Consider the following 12,625-nt stretch of genomic DNA (forward strand, 5'->3'; position numbering starts at 1 on the left):
AAAATTACAAAATGTTATCATCAGAAATTTTAGATGGTAGAAAGCTCAAGACAATGAAAATCCTTGCTAAACATTCAAGACTCTCTTCTTTTAGATTTGTTTAATAATTAGAACTGCAGTAAAGAAATAAAATACGTTGGCATCTGTTCTTTTTAAGAATTTTATGATTTGCCAATTAAATACAATATAAAGTGATTTCTTCACTTTGTGATTTCTGTTTATTTCAAAGCAAAAAGAATCTTTTTCAAGAGTAGGTATTTTTAATGATATGATAAAAGCTAGTGGCCAGGTGTGGGGAGAGAGGGATTCAGTTTTACTTAAAATGAATGTGCTTTATGATATAAGTTACCAGAGTATAGCTCTTCTCTGTAGGTAATAATACTCACTTAGGAGATTTCTTTCTTGCATAATTTTAAATATGTAATGAATTCCATAAATTTCCTCAAAAATGCACTAAAAATGTTAGGTTAGAAATTACTATGCTTCAATAAACCTACTCATTTTCATTAAATGTCTATGAGTTTCCTAATTAGATTCTACATGTTAGATAAGAGACTTGGGATTTAGAAAGTTATATATCAAAATTCTTAAATTCATAAATTATAAATTTTCATTTTGGTTATGACAGTAGTTCTTTTGATGATGCATCCTAGCCTTCAAAGTTAGGGTAAAAAAATACCCCAAAGTCTATAAAAGAAATAAAAATGGGAATTCTAGCAATCCAACTTTTTTTAAGAAGGTTTGCAAGCTAAGTGTTCATCTAAATAACTCAAACCATAAATAAAACTTTTCACTGAAATGCACAAATAAAACCCAAATAATTATAAAATGGTTTTACATTTTGAAAATTTAATCCCAGTGGATTACAGGACTCACAAGCTTATTACTGACACCAAAGTTATAGAACATTCTTGAGTATTTCTTTCTGTGATGTGGTTTAAGGGATATGATTTCAGTCCTATCTATTTCATTTGTATTCACTTTGTTTTTATAGTTTTGCTATAGTCAGCTTTGCAACTGTCAATTTTTTTTCTTAGTCTTTGCTATTGCAAAGCAGTAACCTTTCTCTCTGTTCTTAAAAATAAGTAATTTTCTGCTAACATCTCAAATCTAGCCAAACGGCCTAATCGAAATTAAAAGGTTCATAGGGAGGCAGAAAAAAAAAAATGTGATATCTATTACAACTTATCCATGTTCAGTATATTTTCATATATGTTATTCAATGGCTTTTCTTTTTCTAACTTTTAGGATTTTGTAGATCTGTTGTTTTAAATAAAATTATACTACAAATACTAAAATGAAGATGCTTCCAGAGAGAAGAGAAAGCAGGATTGTTAGCTAAAGAAAATCACTATACATTGATTTTTCTGAGCCAATAGGAAGCTTTTCCCTCTATATATCAACAATTTTTGTCAATGAAGGCAGCATTTTGCTAGGGTAATGCAGGTGCATGGCTATAGTGCTGGAGAAAGCCAGAATGTGGCACGGTTTTTACTACCTTATACCAGCTTCCCTTTTCTTCCTCCAATAAAAAATTTTAAAAAGACAGAAAAATTATATACATAAAAGCATCACAGGTAGCCTTGAAAGGAAGAGAGTTTATAAGCAGTGTATGATCTGACTGTTATGTGGAAATGTGCTTTTTTAATATTAAACTTCATTGGATTTCATGCTTCATGTAGACACTATGGATAAAAACCAATTTGTATCCTTCATGCCCAGCATAAGGCTAAATACCTAGTTGGTCCACAGGATTTAATTTTATTTGTTTGGTATAATTTTCTTATATTATTTAGTACTATCTAATTGTTACAACGCAGGTAGAACTGAGTCACTGCCTTGTCACTTCATATTTTTCATACAGTTAATTTTCACATTTCAAGGTCAGAAGCCTGTGAGATTCCAGGAAAGACTGTCAGTGAAATAATAGAACTATTATTTTAAGAGATAGATAATGTAAGGATGGGTGATATATTTTCCTTCGTGCTTTTCATATGCATAAGCCTTTTCTTCATAGAATTTGTTTTACTTTTTCCAATTAAGAGAAACAAATGTTATTTTAAATCATTCAGAAAGTTCCTCCGACCTATCAAGAACTGTTTAATTAAGATAACTTTGCTGAGGGTCAATAAGGATATCTGGGCTTTATTTAACAAGAATTTCCAGGGATTAGGCCAAGACTTTTCCATGTTCAGAAGTCCTTCGAGGTATTTCTGATACACACAAAGTAGGAGAACTAGTAAGCTGAATAGGGAGCTAGGTGTTTGGGTGTGACAAGATATGAAGAAGGGAAATCACCTCTGTATATTTAATTCTTGATGATATTATCCATTGCTTTTATAAAATCTCAGATGAAGAAAAGCATATATAAATGAGATTGTTGTCGGTGGTCACTGATCATTTGAAGAAAATGTAAGATTAGATATGTATGAATATTCTGAAGCTAAGTAAAATAATCCTGTAGTATATATGTTGATAGTATATATATGAATAGACAAATATGATCTTTTCCCCAAAGAGTAATATACAGCTGAATAAATTATATTACCACTTTTTAAACTCATACATCTCAAAAGATGGGATAGAATGAGTGGGATAGAATTATAAAGGAGAAAACTGTGTGATATGTAAATAAAAATGTGATTTTATTATTCTTTCCCTTTATATATAGAAGAAAATAATTTATATAAATTAAAAACACACTTTTACTGCAACACCAACAGAAGAATATCAAGTTTCACTGTGTGTGTCTGTGTCCTTGGGTATGTCAAGTTGAAAATGTAAAAATGTTAAGCCAGGCTAAATGCTGCTATGGGCCAGATATTTTTACTATCATGATAGCTATGGAGCTGGGTTTAAGGAACAACTTCTCTCTTAAAATCTGTCTCTAAGTATGGTAATTTTCCTGAAATGTCATTATTATGTATTTGGAAGTTAATAAAAATGTTAGGGGTACTCACAGAAGCAATAACTCAAATACTTTTCACTTTTGCAAGATTGTTCAGTGATTGGTTCCACTATTAAACTTGCCTTTCATTTTCCTTTTGTTCAGAGTGGATATGCTGAGTTGCTTTTGCTTTGAAGCATTTATCTTTCTTCTAAAATATATTGGTATCCCTCACATAATACTGGTGTATCTTTGCATTTACTGCTGGAAAGTGAAATGGAAGATATATTTAAATGTAACCATTTTTATACATGCAGAAAAACAAATCCAATCGCAGTTTAAATTCACTTAATAATTGTAAATAAATATGTTAAGAATCACAGTTTCCTTCATAGGGTACGAAGCGCAGGAAAGTGCTCTATCTATGTCGTTATTCTCCTTTCTTCTTCTTCCTCCTTTATTTTTTTTCTTTCCCTCCTTTACTATCCTTATCTATTGCACTGCATCAGTCCAAGAGAACAACTGATCATTTGCAATGGCTATTTCTTATTACGTGGTACATAGACCATCTTAGAGAAAAACAAAAGAGAAAGATAAATTTATTAAACCAGTTTGCCTGCAACTGAAGCTTCTTGGTAAACTGAACTTTTATTTCTAAAACAGGGATAGTCCAGGGAAAACTGAGTCTTTCGCTCACCTTACTTTAAACTTTTTTTGGGGGGGAAAAAACCTCTTAGAAATATTTTGCGAGAAAACAGGAAACTTTCTGTTTTACTGAATATTTAAGTGAAAATGTTTACCTCTAAACATTGTGTAGCATAAAGCAACCAGAATATTGAAGAAAGAGGAACGTCTACATGAGATAGATTCACCAAATTCATCAGAAATCAATGCTGTGCTTAAAAGGAGAATTCTCTTCATGGAAATACTACAAAGAATTATAGGCAGAACACACTGTATTGGCTCAATATTTATTAAGAAAATTTTATGTGTATTTAAAATAATCATGCTTTGGTTAAAAGTGTACATGGCAAAGAAATTGCAAAGAATAAACAAAGTAACAATGGGCAATTAACCTTGTCAAAGGAAAAAAATGCACTTGTCTGAGTTAAACAGGTAAGGAAGGCTTTATTCAACACTATTGCAAAAGGAGAGAGATTAACTTGGCTCAAACAAAAGGCAGGAGAATTTTTATGCACAAGGGTGAACCTGTGGAAAAGTAGTGGAGAATGTTAGGAAGGAGGTTGCTTAATGTGATTAGACTATCTCTGTTTGCTAGTTTGCACTTCTGTAAGTTAGGCTTCTACACTTCCACAGAGACTGGGAAATAGAAGCACAGTTTTGGCCTGCTTGGACTGCCATAACAAAATATCCCAGGCTGGCTGGCTTAAAAACGTAAATTTATTTTCTCACAGTTCCAGGAATTGAGGAGTCCGAGATTAAGGTGTAAACTAGGTCATTTTCTAGTGAAGACTCTCATCCTGGCTTCCAGTGATCATCCTTTTTTTAATTAAAAATTATTGGGTTGACATCGATTAACAGGATCAAATAAGTTTCAAATGTATCAACAGTAAGTGGTATATGTAGTGCATCGTGTGTTCACCAACCAGATTTCCTTCTGTCACCAAATATTTGACCCCTTTTACCCTTGTCTACTTCCCCATTCCCTCTAGTAACCACTAATCCACTGTTCGTATTACTCAGCCGTAAGAAAAGATGAAATACTACCATTTGCGACAATGTATGTGGATCTTCAAATAATCATGCTAAGGGAAATAAGTCAGAAAAAGTTGAAAACCACATATCACTCATATATGGGATTTAAAGCCTATGACCACCTGCTATGATCACATAGCAGAGAGAAACAGAGATCACTGATATTCTTTCTTTTTTATAGAGACACCAGATCAATTGAATCAAAACTTACCCTTATGAACTCAGTTCACTTTAATCATTTCCTTAAAGGCAATATCTCTAATATACTAACGTGGGGAGGGAGGTTAGGGCTTCAACATGTAAATTTTGGGGGGATACAATGTAGTTCATAGCAGGCACTATCTTCCTTGATGAATACATTTCAAAGAGATGGCTCCCAAATCCATTTCTGGGTTGCAAATCTGGCAAGAAACTGGGAGAATATATATATCTGAAAGGGGCAAAAAAATAGAATTTACAATTGCAGTTGTTCTAAAATAAATGCTGTAAGCAAAAGGAGATCATAGACTATGGAAACTTGTCTAAAGTTTAGTCGGATTGAGGAGAACATTAAGTTTGCCCTAATCAACCTGCGAGTCATTATTATTTCATGTACTCTCTGAAAAAGAAATTACCACAAGTACTTTGCTTTTCATTCATTCATAGTAAAGCTAGTCTACAATATTCTATGCATTAGCAGAATCATGTCTTAGAGGACCTGGGAAGTGCTACATAATGCAATAAATGGTGACATTTAAATTAATGCTCTCAAATTTCCCTGCTGTTTGTTAACTAAAGTGGGAAGAAATGCGGTCTATGTTTAATAATAAGCTCATTGTGTTCCTCAGGATTTCACTGTCCTTAGGCCAATTATCCTTTTTAATTGATAGTCTGCTAGCATAAGACTAAGTACCCAGATCTACGAACAGAGGTCAGCCCTTTATTTATTTTTGAATACAAGGGGCAAAACCAGGTTTGTGTAACTGTGTATTGAGAAAAGAAATGTCAAAGGACTATAAAGAAAGAGGAGGGAAGTTGAAAAGAAAAAAGGAAAAACAGAGAGAATGTCCTTTCTTGATATTGATATTGGAAAATCACCAAAGGTTCTCTCACTCTATTGAAAGTCAACTGTTCACTAAGAGGCTTTTCAATCTACTTTCCATGTGATGAACTTTTAGTTAACTGGGTAAAGAACAGGGGCTGCACTAGGATAAAGTAAGGGACATTCCTGCCTCTGGGTGAAAAATTTAAAGGGACACCAAAAAAATAAACATTAATTTAAAATATCATCAATTTTACTGATTTTTCTTTTGGCTCAGAGTCTAACATGGCTCTACAAGGTACTAGCCGCTAATGCTTTCCTGATTGAAAGTTTTGATATTCTATTTACTACGATTTTTTTTTTGCATCAGTTTTGGTTTTAAAAAATCATCACATTAAACATTATTTGATTGCCAAACTTTTTGGCATACGTTTAAATTTTGTAGCCAAGGCAGATGCCTCACTTGCATCTAGTCCTAACTCGGCAAGAGGAGGTGGGGAATGGTATTTTCTCCTCCATTTAGAATATATTTTCCATCTTTGTTGGATGGAGTAAGTTTAGAAAGCATTATGGAAGCAGTGCTTTCCTTGGTGTGCACTAATGGAGATGAACATTAATTTAGTTAATGGACAATATTGTTCATTCCCCACATCAGTAACTTGAAGACATGAGGAAAAGCAGAGTTTTGCCAAGAAGGAAGTTCGATGAAGAGAAACATCTTTGAGGATGTAAAGATAATATAAAGCTCACAATTTCACATCACTGATAGAGAATATTAACTGTTGATTAAGAGACAGAATATAATATCTAATGTGACAGCTTCATTATATAATGTTTGCAAGTCTTTGAAACCTATCTAACCATTTCTAGTCTTCTAAAGAGGAGGTTTATTCAGTGTATCTATTGGCATTGTGAAGAGAAAATGAATGAACTTTAACATGTTCTATAAATTAAGTTCAACTTCCTCCAATTTTAGGTAGATACATCTCTCACTGTTTAGTTAGCCGGGTACCTGGGAACAGATAAATACCAGATCCGCTATTTATTTAAATGATCCTTTTTTCTTTTTATTAAGTTTATAATCTTACTATGGATAGTTAAAATATATATAATCCTAATTTAAATAGTAAATAATCTATAAACTATAGAAGAAAAATTTCCATTGGTTTAGGAGGGACCCTTTTCAAAATTAACAGTTCAATATTCTTTTGCAGTCTACATGGGTCACAACTAAAGTTGCATAAATTCATTTGGTATATTAGGATTGGCAAACTTTTTGTAAAGGGATAGATAGTAAATATTTTCAACCTTCAGGATATACGGTATTTGTGGCAACTATTCAACTTTGTCATTATAGTAGGAAAGCAGCCGTAGGCAAAAATAAAGAAGTGGGCATGTTCACATAAAACTTTATGTACAAAAATAGGCAGTGGACTGGATTGAGCCTACCAGTCACAGTTTGCCTACACTTGTGTTAGATGCTTCTGCATGATGAAGTGGCTAAAGGGGATCAAATATATGGTAGCTGGAGGAAACTGGACTTTGGGTAGTGAACACACAATAGAACAATAGATGTCAAAAGATAATGTACACCTGAAAATGTTACGATTGTATTAACCAATGTTACCCCAATAAACTTAATTTAAAAAAATAAATAGATACATGATAAATAAATGCAACCTAAAATAAATAAATAAATAGATAGATAGATAAATAAATAGATAAATAAATAAATACAGAGGAAAAAAAAGAAAAAATAAAATTATAAACTGAATTCTCTATAATAGTGGGCTCCAAAAGAGTCATGTCATTTATTGAGTCAAGAGTCTAAGCTATAAACGCAAAAGAACCTTTATTACTAATGACTATAGAATAGTTCATGATTCTACACCTAATCTTATCTCAGCATTCTGTATCCAACAAGATCATTAATGTTAGATTAAATATTATTATGAGGGAGATAGAGCTGCCATCTCAATTTTGATAGTATTTTGCCTTCTTATAAACTCTTAATTAGTCCTGAAAATTTAGCACTTTATTGAAGACCATGAGGCTTAAGTACATTTCTACATGAAAACAGCTGTTTCATTGACAGTAATGAGGGCTCCTTCATGGGTCAGTGACTCAGCTAAAAACCACAAAATTGAGGCGGCCCCACATGGAAAGTTGGCTAACTAGATATTTGATTTTCAGTTGTAGTAAGACTTATTCTCGATTTAAGGATGATTTACTGTAGTTGTAGGGGCAGAGGTTAAGTGGTACTGAAACTACGGTATTTTAAAAATTTGGCTGCATGTTTGAAAAAGCTGTTCTAAAAGAGATAGCACTTTGCTCTATGCATTTATAATATTTTGCTGTTTATTCCGACTAATGGCAATTATGATATTATAAATCACAAGCAGAAAAACAATATACAATGATTTATATATCAGTGCAAACTCTGTTTTATCTACTACTTCTATTATATTGTGAAAAGATAAAAAAATAAGAAGTAGAATAAAATATTAGAATGTTTATGGCTTACTTTTCTAAAGATTATTGTAGAAAGGATATATATTTGAATTAAAATTGCTGGGGCTATGAGAGGTTATCATAGCCAGGACTTTGAAAGGCCCATAGCAAACCCCCACAATTGCATCTTGGGTAAGGACAGGACAAATCATGTTTTCCCCAACAGTGTTCGATGAAAAGTGATTCTATCAGTAACATGACCAAAATCAAATGAAGCAGTAAAGATTTCGAAGAACTTTCAAGTCAATAAACTTTAGAGATTATTGCTCGGCCTTTTAATTAGAGATGAAGAAGCTGATGCTCAGATACATAGAGATTTTGCTAAAGGTTACACACAGAATATTGATAGGTTTGCCATTTGTGCTCTGTTTTATCCCTGCGCTTTGCTCTTAAAAAGTGAATTTTCATTCACATTTAGGCACAAAGAAGATCGATCATGTGATCATGTAAGCCTGTGTAAACTACAATCCCAGTGCCAACATTCATGTATTTCAAGTTATTGTTTACAATGTTTCTTTCACAGCTATTTAATGTAATTAGACATTTTGTATTTTCCACTTCTATCTAAATCATTTAGTTTTAATTTATTTAAGTTATTAGACCAGATAGGTTAAAATGTCTAGGAACAAATTCTCAGATCAATCATATTTCCTAGAAACCATCTTAATTTACAGTTGAATGGAGGTATAGGTATTTGGCAGATAGTATGTTTATTTAAATATACTGAATTTAACAGATCATTTTATTTTTTAATCTTGGTTACTTGTTTGTTTTTACCTCCTATGGAACAAGCTTTTATCTCCAAACCCCTCTTTCATGGCCAGGACTAGGGTGAGGCACCTCAGATACAAAGGTAGGAGACTTGGACTTGCAGGACCTTAATAATATACACGTCCTAGAATTTTGTGACCCAGGATCCTCTCTAACTCATGGTATTCTCAGCCTTCTCTTTTTTCATTGATTTATTCCCTGACAATGTAATGAGAAAATGACTGACAGTTTTTATCCTTTAGGCAATTTTAGCCCCAGAGAAGAAATATGTTGCAATAATATCACATAGTATCCATTATATTTTACTCAGAATATTTTGGACTTAAAATATTCAAATTGTGAAAATTAACTAGATATAATATATTGTTCATATAAAATTCTCTTGGTTATGTGACATAGATTACTATATAACCATGGCATCTTCAGAAATATCTCACCCTATGGTACAGCTCTTGATCTTTCACATTTAATCACAGAGCTTCAGCCACAGACTTTCTACTAATGTTTCTTATTCTTCATTTTTATTCAAATGCCTTCTCAAATTCATTATTGTATTTTCTTCCCCGAATTTTATTCTTCCTATTTATACACTATATACATTGGAAATAAAAGATGGAAGGAAAGAAACTCCTATTTTTATTGTCCATTATTGAGATACATAAAGTACAAACCACTCAAATGTAGCATTTGTGTTGCAGCCACAATTGTTCATTTTGACTGAAAATGATTGATCAAAGCAAGAGCTGTTAAAGCAAATCTTATCCCCTCATCATCTAATATGTCACATTATATTCAATTTCCCTTGTAAAAATTTACCTTTCAAGAGAAATGGCTGAATGTTTTTTTTTCATTCCTACATCAGAAGAACACAATGATAAACATGTATTCCCTTCCTACTGAAGACCAGAAGGACCAAGAGCATAGAATAAGTAGAAAGACAGATTCAGACCCAACACTGTTTGACTCCGAAAGTCAATCTTAAATCAAAACTATACTATTCATGAGATTCACTGCATTCATTTACTTTTCAGTGCTCCTCAATTTTTTAAAAAACTGAGGTAAAACACATATCCCATAAAATTTATATTTCACCATTGTTAAGTGTACAGTTCAGTAACATTAGCAGTGTTATGCTACCATTATCACCAGCGTCCATCCACAAAACTCTTTCTTTTATCTTGCAAAACTGAAACTCTACCCATTAAACAATAACTCCTTGTTTCCCCTCCCTCCTGCCCCTGGCAACGACCATTCTACTTTCTGACTCTTACTACTCTGGGTACCTCATGTAAACAAACTCATACATTACCATCTTCTTATAACTAGCTTATTTTACTTAGCATAATGTCTGCAAGGTTCATCCACTTTGTAGCCTTTGTTCCTTCTTTTTTATGACTTAATATTTCGTTGCATGTATATACCACATTTTGTGTGTCCATTCATCTGTCAGTGTACAATTGGATTGCTTCCAACTTATCACCATATTTATTTATGCAGCTACCATGGAGGGAATAGTTGTTTTTTGTTAGAACTTCAGCAGGTTCTATGCTGTACATGTTTTTAAAGTAACATTTTAAATTGAATAACAAACACATAATCCCAGCAGAGAATGAAATGATGGATTGATACTAGGACATCCATGGTATTATTTTGTGTGTTCCAGATAACTGGTGAGGGTTTTTTGGGGAATCAGTTAAAATATCTTAGAGAAAAGAAATAAGGACCATGTTTTTTTATTGCTCTGTGTGAAAAAGAAGTATCACGTGCTTTCATTTTACCACAAAAACAAAAATGGTTATGCCCCCCGGGAGCACTGTTTCAAGGAGTCTTGGAGACTTTGGTCCAATTTGTAAATTCTTTTTTTTTTTTTTTTTGCCTTTTGGCAAACCAGTGTAAGTGAACACATTATTGTATAGGTAGCCTTACGGAAAAATCAGTAGGGAGAATCAAGTAAATCTCAGAAGAACATTTTAAATCAAAACAAATGTAGTAAAGTATTTTCTGAAAAATAACTCTGTGTTGCTGTAATAAAGAAATCTCTTTGGAACGAATTATTTAAGTCTTTTTTTTTCCTTAAATAAAATCACTTGTCGATTCTACATATGGTGTGTATAACACCATTTTGAGTGTCTGGACCTTCCTAGCTTAGAATTCTGAGTTAGGTTCATACTATGAACTCAATTTGTAAGGTTAGGAATCAAAAGTGGTATAGTTTAGTACCCAAAGTAGAGTACTAATAAAAAAATAATTTTTAGTAAATGGTTTTACATCTGTATAGCGGTGATATTTTTATTGACATTTTAAAAATTATATTTTTAATTGAAGAAGATAATCTTAGACCATAAATGTTAAATTTTAAAATATTTTGCTTTATTAATTGATATTTCTCTAAAAAGTATTTTGAGTACACTTAATACTGTTCTCATCAGTTTATGTAATATTCAAAATTAACTTGACTACTCTTAAAAAATTTATACTAATGAACATTTTATATTTTAGCTTAAGGAAGCGATCATGAAAGCTCAAAAGCCAAACCATTATAATTTTTTTCACTGAAAATATTCAACATTGAATCATTATTTTTTATTTGTTTTATATACATATAAAATAGTTTAATCTACACACTTTGAAATTTGTGAATTATAAGAATGCTTATCATTTTACATTTATTTTATCCTTATTTGTTTTCTGTGCATTTTCAACAGTTTGTAAACTATCTCTTAAAAAACATATCTTTAAAGATGTCTTCCTGGTATTCTTTAAAACTATCAGAGCACTCTATTTTCTAATTAATCCCATAGTGACAGAACATGTTATTTCTTTATTTCTTAACATTATATTTTTATACAACTTAAATTTATAAGTAATTTTCTTGTGATATTATTTTGATTTTTTTAAATTCAATTTTCCATCATACTACAAAAGTAACCAGTCAATTTAGTTGAAATAGTTCATTTAATTGAACTGAAGATATTGATAATGACTATTTACTGTTGTAAAGCTAAAATGATCAACTGATAGATTAAACATTTTAATTTTTCTATTATTTTTTGAAAGTTTTGTAGCCACATACTAGGTAATACATTTACATTTACAATTTCTAAAGTATGTAAATGTATATTTTGTCTCTCATTTTTCACAGTTTCATTTTCTACTTCTTCAGTTACCTACTGTCAGCTGTGATAAAAATAATATTAAATAGAGAATTACAGAAATAAGCAATTCATAAGTTTTAAATTACATGCTGTCCCAAGTAATGATATTTGGAACTGTCCTTCTCCATCCCACCAGGGATATGAATTATCCCACTGTCTAGGGTATCTTCCTTCTCTATAAACTACCAATCCTTTATCACTTAGTAGCTATCTATCAGTGTTATCAGATCAACTATAGAAGTTATTCCAGTGCTGATGTTAAAGTAAACCTTATTTTAGTTAATAATGTCACATTTACATAACTTTTATTACAGCATATTGTTATAATTTTTCTTTTGTTGTTAATTATTGTTATTAATCTCTTACTGTGCCTAATTTATAAATTAAACTTTATCATAGGTATGTAAGTATAGAAAAAAAATAGTATATATATGATACAATCTGTAATTTTAAGCATCCATTGAGAGTCTTTGGTTGTATCATTCATGGATAAGGGGGAACTACTCTATTGTATTCTTGAAATATATTCCCAGTTCCCAAGGTTCTGTTAATAGAGGAGATGAG

Source organism: Pteropus alecto, unplaced genomic scaffold (genome assembly GCF_000325575.1).
Source record: "Pteropus alecto unplaced genomic scaffold, ASM32557v1 scaffold20, whole genome shotgun sequence".
Lineage (NCBI taxonomy): Eukaryota > Metazoa > Chordata > Mammalia > Chiroptera > Pteropodidae > Pteropus > Pteropus alecto.